The following is a 14323-nucleotide window of genomic DNA, read 5'->3' as shown; positions in this document are numbered from 1 at the left end:
GGTTCCCAGGCCAAGTCTGCAGTCCTGGGCTGGAGCAGTCGGGACCAGGCTGCGGGCTGCAAGTGCTGCAGGTTCCGGGATCTCACGGCTGCTGGAGAAGCACCAATTCTAACCTGCTCACGACGCATCCTCCGGCCCCCGTTTCTTCAGTGCACCCCAGGCTTTTGTGGGGAGAATGCTCACTCACACTTCTAAACTGGAATCCAGAGGACACCCCCAGCACAGCGCCTGCCCTCCTGTCCTGGTCCTTTCCTGCACTTCTGTCCGGGCATCCACTTGCTGCCCTGGCCCTGGTGGATTTCCCCGGCACAGCTTTGCAGCAGCTGCGAAAATGAATATGATTTTAATGAGATGTGGCTTTGTTATTTTAACCGGGGAAGGTTGGGGTTGGTGTGGGGGGGATCGGTAGCTGCTCACTTTGGTGTTTTCCCAGACGACTTGATCAACTTGCACTTCTAGAAGGGAAAAAAAGGTGTGCCCTCCAGGCTCTGCCTCCTCCAGAGCGGACTGTGGATAATCCTCTAGGGCCCTCAGCCTCCGGGCAGATAATCTCTTCGGGGTTATCTGTTAATTACCAGTGAATGTGTGAAGTATTTGTGAAAAGGCTTTTGAAGTGAGCTCCACGCGCTGCCGCCCTCCCAGGCCGGCTGGAGCGCAGGCCCCCATCCCCGGGGGGTGGGGGGCGACCGAGGGTTTGGCGGGGGCCCAGTGCGGGGTCCCCTCTGAGCGCTGGCGTTCTCTCTCGAGAAACTGTTTGCCTTTCTAATGAAGTGCCCTGTTTGTTTGACTCTGCGGTGGAAAGTATTTAAGCGGGGACGAAAGTGAACATTGGAGACCTTCAAACAAGCCATGCACGTCTGCCTTGTGAAGGGAAGGAAAACAGTTTGGCCTCGCTCACCTCCGGGCGGAGTCGTCAAGGGACTGTTTAAATAATAAACGGAGCCCAGCCAGCGGATTCTGCCAGGCCAGTCTGGGGCTTTTGTGCTGCCCCAGCAGACCTGGGAATTCCTCCACTGCGGTCCCTGGGGAGGGAGAGAGCCATTCACGTCTAGCAGTTAGTAATTGTGATTTATTTATGTGTAGAGGGACTTCTGCTTCATTCAGTCTTGATTAAAACCAGCCAGTTAGTCCTCGGGATGGCTGGCGGATGCCAGGGCAGCTGGTGAGAGAGTGTCGGGATGGGGTCCAGCCGGGGTCCACCCCACCAGGCCAGGGGGGGACCTGCTACCTGTGAGCTGGGTCCCCCGTGTCTAGTAGGAGGGTCTGAGTGTCTGGGGTGACTGGACCCCAGAGGATGTGCCGCTGCAGAGGGGCCCCGGGAGGAAGGCCTGCTCTGTTCCTGCCTCAGGACCTGCGATGCAGGTGTCTGTGAGTGATCACCGGGTGGGTGGATGGATGGGTGGGTGGGTGGGCGGATGGATGGCCATGCCTTTTAGCTGCCCGCAGCTTTTGTTACTGAGAAGCGTGAAGCAGCAGGGGTACCAGGAGGGAAAGTGTAGCAGGACTCTGGACGGACTACGTCTTTTGTGGGACCTGAAAAAGAACATTCGGGGCCCTTGCTCAGAAATTATGAAGAATGACAAGATGGTGATGGCGGAGCATTAAAGCAAGCACGGGGCCTTCTTGGGTGAGGGGTGGGCCACATTCCCACTGCTGGGGTCTGCAGTTAGGCTGGACCTGCGTCAAGCTTTGTCAGTTCCTACCTGAGTGCCGTTACAAAGGGAAGATACAACTGAGTACATTTTAAAGATCTTATTGGCTTTATTCATCGATTTGTGAATCAGGCAGCCTCCCATCTAGCAGTAGAAAGGAACTTGGAGTAAAAGACTTTTATAGGCAGAAGGGAGCGGGGACAAGAAAGTTACACAAGCAGAAAGCAGATTGGTTGTGGCAAGATCACCTTCTTTTAGGGGACGGGGCAGTCTGTGTGGCCAATTACCTCTCTAGTGCCCACCAGGTGATTTCTGATTGGACTGGTTTAAGACTCCATTTCTGGGAGAGACCAGAACTGTAATTAAGTCTCAGTTTGGTGGGCTTGGTGACAGAGGGGCTTAGCATAAGTGACTCCATCTTGGGCCTGCTGTCTGGTTGTAACAGTGCCTTTCAGCTTGTGTCTTCTCTGATGCCTGTTATCTTATCGTGAGGGAGGGCTAGTAATGCTTACTTCACTGAGTTGTCGTTTAGTGTAAATAAAAAATATATATGAGCAGTATTTAGGGTAACTCTGAGCACACTGTGCTCAATAAATGATAGCTATTAATTATCTGAATGTATCTGTGGCTGTAAGTTTTTTCCCTCCCCTGATGGTTGAGCTGACGACAGTGTGTGGCTAATCTGGATTTCAGGGGACAGAGTTGGGTGTTTGCCACAGAACTTACCTTGAGACAAGAGGTGAAGAACCTTCATGTGCCTCGTGGTCAGTGAAGGCTTGAGTGCAGGGGAGGAATGTGGGCGGAGCCATCAGTTTAGGTCCTAAGCTGAAGATGCTCATGTCAAGATGTTGACTAGCAACATTCACCTGGACGTCTGGATTGAAGGAGAAAGACTTAGAAATAACCATAACCCCTTAAATGTGAATATTTCAGAATTTATGGACCACCTTCACCTATGTCACTTGACATCTTGGGCAACTCTGTGGAGTCAGTAAGGCTGAATCTTACTGGTTGTATTTTGTGTGTGGAAAAAAAAATCTACGTGATGATGATAGTCTTTGTTTTTATGTAAATCTATAAAAACATGGCTTAAAGTGGGAAGCGTTTTTAACAGCATGTGTGGATGGAGAACAGACATGCCCCCAGTCGGTGTTGTCCCCTAAGGGCTGCAGTATGCATTACTCAGTGTGCTAGGTGTTTGCCTGCTCCTGATTTTGGAGGAGGTGAAACTGAAGGATGGGTTTTCTAAGGTTTCATACTGAGAGGGTGATACATTTGGGCAAGTATATATTGGCTGTAAGGTGACCAGTTGGCCATCATCAGTTTTCGTCTGCTGCATGGCCTCAAGTTTTTAAACCCATGCTCTGTTTTATGTACACCGGGGGTTTCATATTATCACTCTTTGAGTCACTGATATTTGGCAAACAGCAACACGTGAGAGGCAGCCTTGCTCTTTAGAAACGTGTCTGGACTCCACTCTCCGACAAGAGGAAGCTCACTGAGAACGTGCCGGGTGGGGTCCTCTCTGTAAGGGTGTGTCCACTATTACCAGGGAGGTGCGCTTCCCCGTATCGGGGCTGTAGTCCCTGGGGCTGACCGTGGACTCGGGTACCAGGTGTAGATGTGGACTGCAGAAGCAGACCATGCTCTGTGTCCTCAGGGGCCCACAGGCCCAGACGGACGTCATTGAGTTTAGACACCTACCAAGTTTAGTCTATAAAGACTCCATCCTGTGCAGTTGGTCTGGAAACCAGGGCCACTTTGGGGAGAGGATGGAGAAGGCCCAGACAGAGATCACACTGAGACCAAATAGAGCCCGGGCCTTTGGAGACAAGTAAGGAGCTGTCAAGTCCTTGCGGAGGGCCCTGGGAAGAACCAGCCAGATAGGTCGGTTACCCTCCGAGGCAGCGTCAGTATCAGGGATCACTGCCGAGGCCGGGGATGGCATGGAATCAGAAACCAGGCAGCAGCGACCCAGACAAACCCCTGCTCTGTGAAAGCAGCCTGGAGACCATCAACCTCTCCCGGCGGGAGTGTCTCAAACAGTGCCCCTCTGAGCAGACTAGAAGGTTTGTCGACACCCCCAAATCTCTCACTCCTCTCAGTCCTGATGCAGAAGGCTGGCCATGTGGATTCCTCTTGGAGATTTCCGAGCCGTTTAGCTTGTCTGGATTGTAGGAAACACTAGGGGAAGTGGGGAAGGAGTAGCCTCTGTCCTTTGCGGGCAGGCTGTGGGGTTGTACCAGGAGCTCGGGGGCCCAGCACCAGGTTCCTCTTGTCTTCAGTGTAGTTTCCACATCCAAGGGCATCGCCAAGCAGGCAGGTGCTCTAAGGGATGGTGGGTCAGAGAGATTCTGAAGTTCATTCAGCATTCCCAAGGCAATTAGGCTAAGAATCAAGATAGGAAGTCCAACGAGTTAGGGACAGAGGGAAAGGTGGCCGACAAGAATGGAAGTCCCAGTGTGAACTTTGGGGAGTGGAGGGGGAGTAGTTGTGAACCCATGTGCACACAGCTCTGGGCTTTTTATCCACACACGCAGGGACGTCGACGGGGCAGCAGCAGGATGGACAGGGGGGTCAGGCGTGCAGCTCGGGGACTGTGCTTGGTCGGGGAAGGAGGGAGGTGGGCGGGTAAGTCACAGGACCGTGATTATCAAAAGGCTGCCAGGTAGCTCAGCCAGATGGGCCTCCGATTCCATTAAGGGTAGAGAGAGCGTTCAGGTGTGATATTGTGATGAACTTTAAATAGGTTTTGATTTTTTTCCCCGTCAGTTTCATCCTTTCTTGATCCATGCGATCACTGTAATAATTCTGTAAACTCAACTTTATTAATGGACCAGAAGAGGTCTCAGGCATTGAGAGCTTCCAGACTTGGTCCACGTCAATCATTAACAAGAGGAGAAGCCATCAGTGCAAAGCCATAGCTGGCCCTTGAAGCACCATCCTTGAGCAGAAAGTTGCTTCCCTCAGATCAAGCCTTTTGATGTATGTTCACACAGCCGAGGTCTTTGACGCATGTGTAGCGTGCGTGCCCAGTGGCTAGTGTAAGACGGGGAGGGGGGAGAAGAGAGATGTAATATGTAAGAAAAACAGGAGATGCTTTGGTTCTTGCGTTCTCCTGAGCCAAGACACCTGAAGGAGACTTTTTCCCCCTTGGAAATGGGGGGTTCTCTCCCTTCTCTCTGATTTCCTTGCCCATCCTCGCACGGGAATCACTTCACTGAGTGCGTTTGACCGTTTTACGATCGTGGGGAAGGCAGCACTTAAATCAGCTCTTTGCTTAACAGCTTTGTGTGTTCCTGCTCCGCGGTGCTTCCTGGGCAGTGAGAATTCAGGACTTAAGGGGCAGGAAAGTGGAGCATTTCAGGGCTCCCGGTGTGCAGTAAACGTGCTGGAATTTCAGTGGATGCCAAAGGGGTAACAATAAGAGCATTAGGGACAAGCCGGAGCCTTTGATGTTATTGACAAAAAAAGAGGGAGTTGTGGGGGGGCGAAGGGGCCCCTGTCATTTCTGTCATGAGCTTTTCAACTTTTGACCTCCATCCAACCTTTTGTGTCAAAGAGCTTTTTCCAGATGGGTGTTAGCAGCCTACTCAAGTATCCTGAAATTCACTGGAGCGTCCACATTTCCTTGGCGGGAAAGGACACGCAGCGTCTTGGAAAAGACTCCACATGGGGTAGTTACTGCTCAGTGCCCACCATTATCTGGTTGTCATCGGGGTGTCAGGGTGGGGTGGGGTGGGGACAGTGCACCCCGACAGGAGGTGACTCCCTGTCCAGTGGGAAGCAGGCAGCCTTGCAGGGCTAGAAGGTGCCATTCAGAGCTGTGATTTAACTCAGGGTGTGTAGGCATCTGCCCGGGGTTGGCTCTGAACACAGGTAACCGCTGGGAACCTGCACTGGGAGGATTCCGAAGAGGTGGCCATGCCTTTGGTGTCCCCTGGTTTGGCCTGTGTTTGAGGCCCGTTTGGCAGATGGAAGAGTCATGCAGGGCCAGGCAGGAGGCTGATCTGGTCCACGGCTGCTCTCCTGTGACCTCAGATTCCTTTCTTGTCTTCATCCTTTCTTTGCCTTTCCTCTAAGGAACACTGAATTCCTACTGGGTATACAGAATAATCAGCCTCCTCCGCCCTCCAGCCCCAGGCAGCCTGGGAGGGAAGGGAGACGACTCTGGTCCCACAGCAGTGCCAGCGCAGGGCCCTGTGCCACGCGGCCTGGCACCATCAGGAACACAGTGAGCGCTCCCCTTGTGTGTGGTTACCCGCACAGCTGTTCCTTACAGCGTGGCCTTCAGTGAAGAAGGGCCAACCCGTGGGAGCGAGAGCTTCCGAGGAGGAACACAGGGCCCTCAGGGAGCTTAGCATCAGAGAGAGAGGAGATGCGGGCGAACCGTTCCACAGGTTGTCGGGGTGGTCCCCGATAAACTGACTGATGGTGCAGAAGGGAGGAAGGGGCAAGTGGTTCCCATGGGGACTCGGGGAAGCTTGACTGAACGGGTGGCGTTTGCACTGAGCCTTGAGGACAGAGTTGGACTTGGAGAAGGGGGAAGACATCTCACCCGAGGGCACAGCATAAGCCAGAACTTTGAGTGTCTGTGAAGGCAGCTCTGAATCTCAGATGGGAGTATCCTGGTTGGAGTTAGGGTGTTGAGGGCCTTGAATGCCGTGGTGAAGGGTGGGGCCAGGCTGGGAAGGCTCTCCTAGCCATTGCGGATTTGGGGAGCAGGAAGGATATAGTCCAGTCTAGAGTTGAGGGATGTGAGTCTGGAGAATATCATTTAGATAAGAGATGATAAAAAGCGGGAACTCTGATAGTGTCATGGGAAGAAGCAGAGTGGCTCAGAGCACTGGCTTTGGAGGGAAAAGGACACCAGCTCTCCCGCTCTCTCCCCACATTTCTTTGGATAAAGCCTTTAAATGAGTTCCCTTCTCTGGAAGAACGGACAGACCCATTCCTGCCCTCCAGGGTCGGGGGAAGACAGCGAGGAGGTCATGGGTGTACGAGGCTCAGCACAGCCCCCGACACGTATGATTGTCCTTATACTCACGATTGCTTTATTATTATTAATTACTGTTAGCGGGGCAGACCTTGGAGGAAAACCTTCAGTTGTTGATCGACAGGAACTAAAATGGGATGGGCGGTGGAGGTTCAATGGGGAGAGTCAGTATCTCCTCGTCAACAGCTTCTCGCCTGGGTCCGAGCGAAATGCCTGCGTGCACCGTGCATCACTCATGATTTAATAGCTCCAGAGACTCCAACCAGCACACGCTGAAGGTGATGGCTGGTTTTCTAGCGCCTGCAAAATATTTCTCAGGGTGGACTTGGATGAGTGTCTCTCTGACTTGGGGCATCATTCTCTGCTGTGAAACTCTGAAGAGAAGGGGAAACGGGAACTGCCTGATGCTCTGAGCCTCAGCGCAGTCCTCCCCATCCAAGAGGCCAAGGGTGTGCGCCTGAGAGCACGTCCTGGTTCCTGCTTCAGAGCAGGCTTGGGATTGCAGGTGGGGCTCCATGACAGTGTCTGGGGTCACACCGGCAGTGCCACCTCCATGGTGCCCTGGTAGGGGAAGAGAAAGGCCACCAACTTGCATCGCAGGAGCTTGGTTTCTGTGACGCCGGGTAGATCCTTCAGATTTTCTGAGCAGATAATGGAAGTTTCCCTCCCTGGTTCTTGGGGTTGTGTGATAATAGGAAATAAAAGAGAAACAAGACTTAGGGGAATAATAATCAAGCTTTGGAAATGATGATATTAGGGCTGTCAAGAGGATCCCATGAAGAAATGGATGTGACTTTTACGAAGTATAAAGCATCATAGTCCTTTGCTGTCACCTTTTGCCACCTGCCTCTGCTAATCTGGCAACATTGGAAAAAATATTTGGAAACTCTTTTTGGAGTTGATTTTTTCAGGGTTGGATGCAACTTTTAGACCTCATCTTTGCTGATCGTTTGTTGGTTTACTAACTAAACCAGGCAACCTCTGAATGCAGTGTGTTCTCCAAGGCTTCTGTAGTTAGTTCTGAGATACCAAATGCTTTCCTCTGCCTTCATTTCATCCTCTGCTTTCATTTCATCAATGTTAAGCATCCCATGTATGTTCTTGGAACTGTGAGTTTGGCTTTTAAATTGTGCTGTACCAAAAAAAAAAAAAAAAGTCAGTGATAGAATAATCTGTAACTAGTAACCAGTTTCCATCTTTTCATTTCTGTGCTTTCTTATTGTCACTGAAAATACACCATTAGCAGACTTCAAAGTAGATGGATTTGTCATTTTTTTTTTGTTTTTTTTTAAGTGGGTCATTTTTAAATGGAGTGATTCCTCCTATGTTTTCATCCCATTTCCCTCGGAGAGTTCTGCAGTTTAGATGTAATGGCTGTAAGCCTTCTCATTTCTCTTTGCTGCCTCTTCCTCTGTTTACTTTTTCCTCTTATTCTGGCAGGAAAGCTAGAAACAACAAAAATGTGATGGATGCATGTATGTAGGATCACAGGCAAGGCACAGTCCAGAAACTCTGGGTGGAAGGATGTCACTGGCGGCCAGTAGGCGGCTGCGGTCTATTTCTGCCATTGGGAATCCAAGGATGTGATGTGATTTTTAGTTGAGAAACTTGCAAAGACTTGCTGATAAAGAAGTTAAAAGAGATCGGAAAGGGGAGACATCAATCGTTTGTTCACTTCCCAGGACACATTTTTGAGGTGATAAAGGCAGGGATTTCTGCTAGTTTACTTACAGAGGGCTGTTTGTTATCTTCTTGTAGAAACCCACAATTATGTTTGTTCCGGACCATGGCGTGGATGGATTGGGGTATGACCAGAGTGCAGTGCTGGGGAGCATTTAGGTCTATTTAAAATATTAGATTAACTCAGTATACCTGCATGCTGACACAGAAGAGATGATAGAAAGATTGCTCTCTGAGTAGGCAGAATGCTATGGATAGTTCTACAAAAGTTGGGAATGTTCAGGCCCTTGCCAGAAGTAAAAATTGCTTCAGTTTTCCAAATAGCATAGGTTTGTTAATCAGCGTCCTATGTAACTTTGTGTATGTTTTACTTAACTGACAAGGAAACTTAAATTTGCAAATGTTAACTGATTATTGCCATTATTTGCTAGGTTTATAGTCAATTTCATCCATTATCATTTTTATCTTCAAATTTATCGATGATCAGTTTTGCTAACATCGCAGGATCAGTGTGTATTTTCTGAATAATTAACTGTGTGGACACTGCTACGCTACAGATACTTCTAAGTCACACAAATTGGTGTATAAATATTTTACCCAGTTGGTGTTATCACTCAAAAACTCCCTGTCCCTAAAGAAAAAATGGTGTGTGTGTTTTTCTGAATTGTAAACATTTCTGAGAATTACTTTCTTGCGGTATGCTAGGGCCGGGTTTGTCAAACTGTCTTCTGTAACGGCCAGGTGGGAAATATGTCAGGTTTTGTGGGCCATGCCTTCTCTGTGGCAGCCAGCCAGCCCTGTCACTGTCGGGTGGTGCAGGCGGCCATCGGCAGTATGCGAATGAAACGGCACCTGTGTTCCAATAAAACTTTATTTACAAAAACTGCCCACCTAAGTAGCATGCCTCCCAGAACAAAGACTACGAGTTAGGGTTCCTGCCATGGTATAAAGCAGCAAAATAATAGATCTTTTCTTTGTTTATGCAAGGCATCTATCGGTTGTGTAGAGTGAACTAGCACTGCAGTGTCTTAAAACTCATACCACATTACAGGGGGATCCTACAGACAAGACGATCCACGCTATTGACTCTGGAGATATTTCCAGGTTCACACAACATGCGTGTAAGACTGGAAGGAAGATTCCTAATGCCCCATGAAGCAGCCCATGGGGATGGTTCCACCCGAATCGCGGCACGTCTGCAGCTGGTCCCTTTGGAGTTTCACTCCTTAGATTCCGCGGGCCACAGACCACCCTGTTGCTCTCGAACTCCTGGTCAGCCATCCCGGGGCTGTCCCTTTCTGGTGCCATGTTGTCTATTAGCATACTCCTGGCCGTGGTATAATTCTGTCCACAGGCAGGAATACCAGGCTGTCTGAATGGGGAGTCAGTGTGGGTGTTGGAGTCAGTCCACATGGTGATGTCTCCCTTAGGCCACTGAGCCTTGGGAAAGGTCTTGCAGGTGCCGTGGTGAGGACTGGAGACGCCCAAGGTGGGAAGGGGCAGAGATGAGGCCTGGGCACTTATCCACCATCTCGGTGGAGTGATGAGGGTCTCTCTCTCTCCCCCTTTTGAGACCTCTCACTTGATGGACACTGGATGATTTCTTTGGCTTTGGCATAGCAGGTGTTGCCCACGTTGGGTTTTACTGTTTCTCCTGATGAGGGCGATTGAGTGAATTTGAGGGGACTGGAGTTCCTACAGGCAGGGACAGGCAGGGCTGACCCTAGTGACAGGAAAAGTCATCTCTAGTTCTGGCCTAGAATAAATGCCGAAGTCAGGGTACAGACAACTTCAGGATTTAAATAAGCCAGGAGGATTTATGCCCTGGGCAGTTTACTCTTGTGGGTCCTCCTGCACTGTTCCCTTGGGCACTTTCAGGCCATTCTAGTATCACTTGGTGAATTACTCCTTCAGGGCACTCACTGAACTGCCTTTGATCTCTCTTTTTTAATCTACAAGTTTTGTATGTAAATTTCAAACCTGGAAAGACAGTTTCTCAGAGTGGCATCTGAGAGATCTCATAGCCTGAGGATAGTAAAACTATTTCTTGGGAGAAGGATGCAAGAACTGAAGATAAACCTCCAAGTGTCTTTCTCCGGCTACAGGTTTTATGATCCACCCAGGCTGTTGTGAAGAGACCAAAAAATCAATGCCTCTCATTCCTAATGAGACCCTTAACGCCCAGCCTGATGACAGCCAGCATGAAATCGAAGACTGACAACTATGCCCAGCAACAAATATTGTTACTATGCACTTCAGTCTAAACACGTGTCAAGCCAATTACATATTTATGGGGCTTAAAGACTATTCCACTCCAGCCTCGGATAATACGCACTCTTGATATCTCCAGTTCGTCTAAGAGGAATTCAGTCCAATAGTCAAACCTCTTGCAAGTCTGTAATAAATCATCTTTGCAACCATAAGCAGGTACAGTTGACTGCTTACCGCTGCTCCGCAGACTCACCCCCACCGGGTAGAATTTTAATTCCTTTGGTAGAATTGATTCCACCAGTTCTGCACATTATTCTCCCTGTCTTCCATCTAGCCCGTTAGTTTGCTGACAGTAGAGTACACAGCACTTAGCAGCTGGTTTGTGGACCCATCAGTCAGGAAATTGCATGATAAATAGGAGGTAGCCGGGCTTAGTGGCACTTCCTTCTGCTTCAGCAGTTTTCGCCTGACTTTGGAAAAGTCATCATGTGGTGTTTTGTCAAGGGCCAGAGCAGGGGATGGCGGCGGCGCAGTAACTTATTACACATCCTCTTGAGTTATGATGCTGCACAGCTGTGCTGTTCATGTGTAAATAATAAACCAGGAGGTGGATCATCGTGGTGGTGGCTGGCGACGCGGACCTGCTCTCGTCGTGTGGCTTTTCCTGGACAGCTTCTCGGGCTCGTGATGGAATAGACTGCTGGTCTTCTGCAGAGAAACGACAGTCCATCCGAGATGCAAGGGGAGCACTCAACGTTTGACTGATTCCGGAGCTTTTTTTTTGTTGTTGTTGAGATACGTGTTAGGATTAATGTCATGTGATGCCACATATGTTAAAGGACACGCTGGTACTGCTTTTTCTCCTTCGTTCCTACCGTTAAGCTGTGGTCAAGCGTGTCTTGAATTGGAAGAGGGCTGTTCCACTGCGTTTTCCCAGAAAGCGGCTTAAGAGGTGTGATTTCCACTGATAAGAGACACAAGGGATAATTGTTTGCACAGACTTCATCAGCGCAGGAGAAGTTAGTTTAAACTGAATCAAGAAGGAAGCAAATAGAAATAGGAAAATGTTTAAACGGATATCGGATGCCTTGGGTCAAATCAGATCATATCCATATTTTTCAGTTTTTTATGTAACCAAATTCCAGAATGCAGAATTTGTAGATTTCCTTGGGACATAAATAAACACTTGGAGCAAATAGTGCTTCAAGATGCATCATATTTTTTTTTGTCAGAATTAACTTTGAAACTCACAAAACACGTTCAGTGGTGAAAATGCCTGCTAAATGCCTCAGTAATTGTGTTTTATATTTTCCTCTTAAATATGTTTGCAATGGTTGGAAAGGAGAGAAAATGGGGCGGGGTTTAAAATCCTGATAGAATAACTTCTTAAAAATAAAAAGTGGGCAACGCCTTTTAAATCTCCATGATAGTCTTGTAGTATTCCTTGGGGAGAAGATTAATACTTGCTTGGGTCCATGCTTTTGATTTTATAGAATTACATGCCTGGTCTTCACCCCCTGTGCACACAATCACTGCAAGTTTAGTATAAATACTCGAATAAAAGATAATGACTGTTACTTCCTGGCTTTATGAGGCATAGAGTAAATGTGGAATAAACACACATTTTGAGCCCTGAGTGTATGAAGAAAGATGCATTTTTGCTTCTGTCTAATTCATAGCTGTACCCAGAGAGAAAAGCAGATACAGTTAACACCCACTTATCTGCTGGAGAGAAATTTAATCACACAGAACAAGAGCCAAGAGCCAAGAGCCAAGAGCCAAGAAGTAAGTAAGTGATAATTTCTCCCCAAGTCTGACATAGTTATCACAACGTCCCTCAAAGTGCTATATAAAATGATGCGTGGGAGAAAGCTTAGGAGGTGGGTCAGACTGTATGCATGCATGATTTATACCCAGTTCTGGTAGGTTTATTTCTCCAGTTTCCAAGAGCCGATGACGGGTGTTAAGTTTGAAGTCTGCGGGAGGCGAGCTTGTCCGCATACGTGGTGATGGCTCGAAGTAGAGGACAAGACACTCCACGCCCGAGGCTTCTAGCCATTCACCCCCTGGACTCCGAAATGCCGTGATTCATTTGGACCTGGTCAAAATTTAAAATCAGGAAACATTCATTGAGTAGGTGTCAGACTTTCAAACTCATGAAAAAGGATTACTCCCCTCAATTTTATGTTGTTTTAAGACGTATGCATCAATTTCTGGGGTACAGCATCATGTTTCAGTCATACATAGACATACAGAAATTCCTTTTCATATTCTTTTCCATTATAGGTTACTACAGGATATTGAATATAGTTCCCTGTTCTATACAGTAGAAACTTGTGTATCTATTTTATATATAGTATTCGTATCTGCACATCTTGAACTTTCAATTTATCCCTTCCCACCCCCTTTCCCCCTGGTAACCATAAGTTTGTTCTCTATGTCTGTGAGTCTGTTTCTGTTTTGTAAGTAAGTTCATTTATGTATTTTTTTTAGAAATTGACACAACATTGTAAACTGAATATATACTTCAATTTAAAAAAACAGAAAAAAAGTCTAAATAAATACAAAAAAGAAAGATGCCTCATTTTCTTTGAAAATGGTTAGTTATCAGAGGACATCTTGGCTCTGCAGGATTACTGGGTTATGTGGGACGTTGCTACATAAATATTCACACCGAGTACACCAACTATTAAGATTTGTATTACCAAAAAAAAAAATACAACATCCTTTTATACTAAGTCCTAAGTGATGCATTTAGATTATAATTGATTTTTTCATATGAAGTTAATAAAAAGGATAGTGTGATAACTGATCAGATAGTCAATATCCCTCACCTGTTGAACTCGCAACATTGCTGTGCGTCACGATATCACAGTGACAATGATGAGAGGATAGCAAGGTGATGCCTTTCTCCCTCGGTCCCTCTCCCTCCCCCGCTTATCCCCAACTGAGCACAAACTACAGTTGACAGTTGCAGTACTGTGGAACCTCTTCTCCCAGGTTCTAAATCTGGTGGGATTCAGCTCCGTAGGTCTGTCAAAGCTGTAATGCTCTGTGTCAATGGCTTTCTCTGTTATCTTTTTCCTCCTAACCATATTCTTAGATTCTCAAAGGAAGGCAGTAGGGGCAATTTTTTTTTAAAAAGAGGGAAGTAAGGTATCATAAATATTTTTGAAAGGTTATGTTTACATTCTAAAAGGTGCTTGTTGAAGAAAATTTGGGAAAAAAAGAAATGTATAGGGAGGAAAATGTAAATCACCTGCATTCAGCAAACACATGTGTAATAGTCACTCTTCCCAGACCTAAGGAAGGTCTCAGCAGGGGTGCGGTAGAGGGTGCGGTCACTCCTAGTCTGCGTGTGATCCAGCCCCCTCTGCCACCCACCGTTGAGGTTCTGTGTCACTGCTTCCGGCTGTTGCTTGGAGCCTATTTGTAAAGCCTCGTTGGGAATTACCTGAGCTGCATGCTATCCCGGGCAACATCTCCAGACTTTTTGAAAGAGGCATGTTTGGTGTGTACATCAGATCCTGGCAGTGTTTGGGGCAGTAGCAGCGGGATAGCTCCTTGCAGGCTACGAGGGCGACGTGTGGAAGGTTGCATTTGCAGCCCCGGTTCCGCTGTATTTGCCGTCCTCCCAGGCTCAGAGCCGTGCAGGCTCACCTCCTGGTGTTGGAATTCTCTACTTTGCTTCTTGAAGTGGGAGAAACTTCAGTACCAGTGATGCTCCTAAGGATAAAATCTGGTAAAACTGTCTTCCGCTCTTGCATCACTATTTAGGAAACAG

General features: G+C 47.9%; 1 protein-coding gene across 1 annotated transcript in view; it reads left to right on the top strand.

Annotated features, from left to right (window-relative positions):
* The window catches only part of GLI3 (GLI family zinc finger 3), a 265844-nt gene that overhangs the window by 142025 nt on the left and 109496 nt on the right, over positions 1-14323 (top strand).

The sequence above is a fragment of the Camelus ferus genome, chromosome 7 (assembly GCF_009834535.1).
Source record: "Camelus ferus isolate YT-003-E chromosome 7, BCGSAC_Cfer_1.0, whole genome shotgun sequence".
In the NCBI taxonomy this organism is placed as follows: Eukaryota; Metazoa; Chordata; class Mammalia; order Artiodactyla; family Camelidae; genus Camelus; species Camelus ferus.
This window is presented reverse-complemented; position numbering and strand designations above follow the sequence as displayed.